The sequence below is a fragment of the Benincasa hispida genome, chromosome 2 (assembly GCF_009727055.1).
Source record: "Benincasa hispida cultivar B227 chromosome 2, ASM972705v1, whole genome shotgun sequence".
NCBI lineage: Eukaryota > Viridiplantae > Streptophyta > Magnoliopsida > Cucurbitales > Cucurbitaceae > Benincasa > Benincasa hispida.
The window spans coordinates 48,127,076-48,134,246 of NC_052350.1; positions in this window are offsets into that span (position 1 = coordinate 48,127,076).

Sequence of the window (7,171 nt, forward strand, 5' to 3'; positions counted from 1 at the left end):
TGATTTTATCTAACTGTGAGTTTAATTTGCTCAAAACCAACTCTTGCTTTGATAATTAAACAAGTTCGAATCAAGTCCCATTAAACACTTTAACAAACTATTATCAAATTTTCATGCATGCATCAAATCTATCTAATTCACCTTTCCATGTAGGTTCCTAGGTAGGGGTGTTCCGTTTTCATCAGCATAAGTACCCCAACCTAGACAGAACCTGCCTTAGACAAAAGGTCCCTTATAGATAGATTTGGTACATTTTTAATCTTTTATTAGTCAATTTAATCCTATTAAACTAATTAAAAGATTAAACCTTACGTTTTCAATCTCATTAGAACCGTGATCTTAATACTATGTCCATCAAATTTTAAAACTCTTTTAAAACATGTTTCAAGCCTACGTTTGCATGCATGTCTTTCTTATTGATTTTAGTTCTAATTTCCATTATAACTCTAATAAAAGAAACAACCAAAAACATCTACATTGCTAAGCTAGACTTGTCACACCCCCCTCACAGACTACTCTCTGAGCTTAGGAAAGGACATGACTGCAGGAGTTATCAACCCTTTTGTTGACACTTACTGCCTAATAACTCTAGTGGAAATAATTCGGATACCAACATGCAATCTCATACACAGCGAATGCCTCTATGGCTAAAAACATTAAGTTTACACACAAAATATTTAGATAGATTACATTACTAGTTTCACAAGTCCCGATATCCAAAAACTTAGTCCCTATATGAACAACTGTAACATGTGTACAATATTTACAGTAACCACCTAACAGACAGGTTACAACAACTTTGTTCTTTAGTGGCAAAGTAGATGTAGAGCTATCTCCTGAGGATTTGACTGCTACCTGGGGGAAAAGGAAAATATTTGAAAATGGGGTGAGCTTGCTAGCCCAATGAGTGACTTAAGAAAGAAAATTTATTCTCATGCAAAAGTCTCAATAAAGAGATTAAACTGAAATATAAATTTCTACAATAACCTTGTACTGCAGTATAAACATTTTTCAAGCATAAAGCGTATAAAGTTGTTTTCATCATAAAACATTAAACTGTTCCTTAGTTGAGAATAATCGTGTTGTGGTTAAATCCCAACATCAACTGTTAGTCAAGAGAGAATCCTTTTGCTCAATCTCTGACTTTAACTACCTATGTGCACATAGCCATAACTAAGTACCATTATACCTTAGGTACTTTTGCTCAGATACCTTCTCAGAACTTGTCCCTCAATATCAAGCTGCTTGGATACCTTCTCAAATGTCCCTCGATATCGAGTTTCAAGTAAACTAGTCATACAATGACTTTCTCTTTAAAGCATGTAAAGCACAACGCATAGAAAACATATCTTTAAGATACTAACCATGCTTTGTGTAATTAAACACACATAAATAGTTTTTCAATAAACTTTCATACATAGCATGTGTATAAAACACTACTCATGGTTTGCTTGGAAATTACTTTGTAAAACTAGCTAGCATGAGAATAATCTTTCTTTAAAACATGGTTTCTTTAAAAATTGTAAACATTTGGTTACTCACAACTTTTAGAACTATTCCTCAAGAGTCGATATGCTTCTATTACTGGTGTCAATCCTGTAGACACAAAAGCATATATTAGCTACTAGCATAAGTCTCCCTTTTGAGACTACTTTTGAGACTAACTCTTAAGTAAGCTTTGCGTTTAACTTTCCTCTTGAAGATTTTCACAAGAACGCACCTTGTTGTAGGTTTAGACACTTAGGAATTCCTTTGAGATTTGGCTCATGCAAAGCTTCCCACAGCTCTACACAAACGCAACACCACTTATGCAACCAACATTTTTCTCTCTAAGTGTTCTTACAGCTACATATGGTCGTCCTTAAGGCTGCTTATGCATCCAAGACTCTAATGCAAGCTCTCCTTAGCCTACACAGTAGGTCTAATGCATGGAAAAGCTCATCCCTTGGTCCATCCAAGCATTTCACCTCGAGCTGTCATCTTACTCAACTCAAGCAGCTGCCTGTTTGTTCAAAAAATTCTAGATTCATCTTACGAAATTAATAACTCAAATTCTAGAGCTCATCTTAAGAAATTTCCTTCTACAAAATTTTTAATAATTTTCTTTGGAATCTTACCTCAAAATTTCAGCTTCAGACTTCTTGTGGTCTGTCCTAGAGACTCAATTCTTTAACAATGGCCCGGATTTACCCGAGAACAAAACCTCTGGTCCTTTTCCTCCTTCTTCGGCCTTAATGCGATGAGGACTTCTTCTGGCAGTGTCACCTCTAAAAGCAGGGTCTTAGAGCTTTCCAATGACACCAAGAACTATAAATTTGCATGGAGGAAATGATCAAACTGATCGTTTGAAGTTCGGCCTCCCCTTTTTATACTACTTTCCACCACTTCTCAATAAAGCATAGCATGACACTTCATTTTTCATGGAGTTAAATCCGGTGCTAAGGACATCTGGTGTTTTTAATCTATGATTAATGCTGATCAATACAAGTTCAATCGCTTAGCTCACTGCCCCATTGTTTAGCTCATCGTTTAGTGACCTCATCTGATGTTTGTCACCCGACAATCTCACCCAATGCATAGCACACGGATGCCCATCGTGTAACGTTGATGTCCATCATCTAGCGCAGCACGGCTATTGTCTAGTGCCCATGCCCATCATGTAGCACTATCACCCAGCGTCATCATCTAGCGCTTATGCCAATCATGCAATGCCAACGCCCTATCGCTTAACACTATCGTCCAATGCATAGCGCTATCGTTTAGAACGACCCTTCACATCGTCTAGCACCGTTCCTTGCCGCACGATCGCCTGCCGCATAGCTTAGCTCCACACATTTGCTACACGATCACCTACCTCATCGCTTAGTGCCGCTTATTTGCTAGAAGATCGCCTACTTCATCGTGTAGCACCACTCATTTGCTAGACGATCACCTACCTCATCATGTAGTGCCGCTCACTTGCTACACAATCGCCCAACACGTACAACTCCGACGCCCAGCGCCCATTGCTCGCGCATACTTAAGGCTGCCACATGCTTTGCTAACCTCTCAAGACTTTGGCTCCCGCATACTTTCCCACGCATAGCTTTTCCTCTTGACCACATTTTGGCTACCTTCAACGCCCAAATAACCTCTCAAATGAGTATGGCCAATGCGTGGTACAACACTTAGCCAATTTTCTAGCCTCCAACGCATGGGTTATACTTAGCCAATTTTCAAGCTTTACCCAAGAGTCAAGCTTTCAAATTCAAACTTTTCTTGAAACTTTTCACCCTTTTCTCTACAATTACACATTAATTCTCACATCAACCTACTCACCACACTGGTCTCAGTAGGGAACATACACAAGTAGAGAAATTAGGGCTTAGGGTTCACAAGACTATGTATTTATAACTCTTATAAATTTAACCTATGTGTCATGTTTCATGTAATGTCCATTCATTACTATATATAACTCTTATATACAAGGTAATGAGCTAAGCATACATGCTTCTATACACCCTTATACTATAACACTTATAATATAAAGATGATGCATGAATATGCTTAATGTATGCATAAATATAACTCTTATATTATATGATGCATGAGCATGCTCTTGAAGTAATTTAATCATGCAAACACTATATCATAACTCTTACAATATAGAGATGATGCATGACCAATGCATAACCTATGATGGGATTTAAAACTATATGGCATACTATATGACATATAATTAAACATACATCTTATGTACATTCACCAAAAATTAATGGGTCGGGATGATGAGCCTAAAAAAAAGGGAAATAAATCTATCTATTACATAAACCATCGAGTAAACTGGTTCAACAAGCGAACTGGGTCTTGAACCGCCTGGGCGAAGCCTTCTTTGTGATCGTCTAGCAAAATGGTCGAGAAACCACGATCGTGTAGCAACGATCGAATACCTTTGACTATGTGATGAAGCATGAAGGGCACTCGATCGTGCAGCACACCAAGTTTAACCGCAAGTCTAAACGATCGTGTAGATGACTACTATGCTACAAAGCATAATCGTCTAAACGATCAAGGAACAAGCGCTAAGTAACATTTACCGAGCGATTGTGTAGCCAGTGACCATACGATGAAGCATGCTGGCCTACACAATCGTTTAGTGCACACGCGTCTACCTTGCAATGAGTACCCATACTCAACAATCGTTTACCCCCATTGTGTACACGATCTGACCAACCCTTGGTCTTCTTCTTCCTCAAAGTAATGTGCATCTCCATGCCTTGAACTTCATCACGAGCGACTCGAACAGACTCAAACACTTTGAATTACAGACTCGATAGCAAGTTAATATGCCCAAAAACACAGGGGTCCTTACAATTAACTTTGAAAATGTAAAAGAAAGTAATAACCAGAGGCAATCATCCCAAAAACTCCATTAATATACATGCACAAACACATTTAGCACTTAAACAGAATGTAGACATGCTTAACACCAACCATGAAAGTAAATGCAATTCTATATAGCAATGGATTTGGAATATCATAACCTGACTCTGATACCAATTGAAGAAACTCTTATTCAAGAGAACTAGTGAGCAGAAGCAAGATCTTTCCAAGCCCATTGTGAACGAATTAAACGCATTCACAAATATACAGAACAGTTATGCATCTTTAACAAATTACATCATGCTTAAGTAATCAAATACAAAAGGGAATGAGAGACATACCTTTGAAGAATACTTTTTTTGTCAATCTCTCGTGAAGAATTGGACAGCAACCTCTCGCGAAGAATTGGACATCAACCTCTCGCTATCGTTTAGATCGCCTAGCCAATCATCTAGTAATCACAAACTCTTCTCCTTGAACAAGAACCCTTTGACACTACCACTCAGCAACCTTAGTATTCTCAGAGTGAGAATCCAAGAGGTGTGGGCTCTGTGTGAATTTGGTAGAGGGATGGAGGAAGGAAGCGATTGAACTACACGATCAAGCAAGTGGGAGAAGATATTATCTATCGCATAGACTGAGAATGCTTGATCGTTTAGCAAAACTCGCTAGTACACAATCGTTTAGTAAATCTCGCTGGATCGTTTACTCGATCATTTAGTGAATCACGTTAGTACACGATCATTTAGTAAATCACGCTTGATCGTTTACACGATCATTTAGTAAATGTCGCTCTATTGCTTAGTCTCTCGTGAGGCCTATCGTGTAGTCTCTTGTGAGTAAAACGATTAGTAATACGTAATGAAGCGATCTCTTTACAAAAATGAAAACACTTTTCATTTTATCCTTCAGTTATTCAAAATTGAAAATAACCTCCCTCCTTCACGGTTAATGGAGAAAATAACCAACCACAATTATCATATAATTGTTTAATTATAAATAAATATAATAACCAACTTATCATATTATATTTATAACCTATAGTTTTAATATCACATCGTATGTAATATTTAAACCATAGTTCTTTTCTTCTTTATTTAATATAAATCATATTTATATCAATTCTTCCAATTAATATATCCCATACATCATATCAATTATATCACATCTAATTGAACTAATTTAATTATATCATATATAATCAAATTCCTTCTTGTTAATTGAACACTTCAAACTAACCCAAAAACTTATTCTCAACTTGAATCCATTGAGCTACCAAGGGGACCTTATGGACCTGTAGCTTGAAGTTTCAACGATACGTGAATAACTGACTAAACTCTTTAATCACGAAATCCACCATCTGTTAACTATCGGGCACTTCACTTAAGACCGACAACTGCACCCTTCTCACTACAGAAATATTTCTGTGTCCATTGGATATAACCAATCAATAGTACGATAACCCTTCACAGATCGCTCGTAAGTAAGTTGGGGCAATTTACCGTTTTGCCTTTATAGTTATATCTAACTCCTTAAGTACCACTTATTCCTCTAATGAACAATATATCATAGTCCTATTATGAGTGAACACCTCTTAAGCCATGAGAAAGTGTGTGGCGCCATATCGTTCAAGCCCCGGAATCAGCCCTTTAAGGGATCAATCTATCTACTTACCCCTGCTTCGAAGAAGAAGTGAATTCCATCTTATGTAGCTGAGTTCCCAACTCCCCAATCAGACGAATCTCCAAAGTGGTAGGTTTGAGTCGGAAATCTAGTCACTCGCACCCATGCAAATTAAAGGATCGCCCTCATAGGCAAAAGTTCCCAACTCACTCAGGATTAAGGTTATGTTACCTATGGTCATCCTAGTGAAATGAAAGTCTATGTCATGAATGGTGTTATATAACGAGAATAAACATTTTGTGGTCCAATCTTATACAAACTCCTTTGTATAGGACACCCCCACTCACATGTCTTCACATGAAAGATCGATCAGACCATCTGTAGCACTTTACAACACTTGTAACATCTACAAAGCGGATCGTATCCGTTATGTCACCAAGATAAGGTTTCCCTCTTTTATCCATATACTACAAACCGTTTAGGTTATCACTTAAGGCATGATCCACTTTTATATCTCCACATACATGCTTAAGTTACAATGATGACCAGGGATCTTAGTGAAGGAACTCTTATTCAAGAGTACTTACAAGCAGAAGCGGATCTTTCCAATTCATTGTGACAGAATTGCCTCATATACAATCAAACATACTAAAATGCATTCATAATGCTAAAGAGATCGAGAAATCATACCAATTGAAGACTTCTTCTTCATAGCAAATCTAAAACCCAAACGTCTACCTCGAATAGTCTCCACACGAACAGAAGGAAACGGAGATGACACCACCACGTAGAGCCCTCAGTATTCTTGGAGTGAGAATCCAAAGTGTGGGCTTTGTTCGGATTTAGTAGAGAGGAGGAGAAAGAGAAATCGTATACAACGATCAAGCAAGTGGGAGACGAGCTCATCTATCGTATAGATCAAATGCTTGATTGTTTAGGTGAAGTATACGACTGTATAGGAAAAAAAGTTAAGCGATCGTCTAAACGATCATGCAGGAAAAAGATAAGTGATTGTCTAAACGATCGTGTAATAAAACTAAACGATCGTCTATACGATCATTTAGTAAATATCGGGAGCTAAACGATCGCTTAGGAAAAGGTAAATGATCGTTTAGTAAATAGCATGTGCGGGTGTAATCATTAAGTGATCACTTAGCAATGTCGTATAGGTAAGCAATCGTGCAGG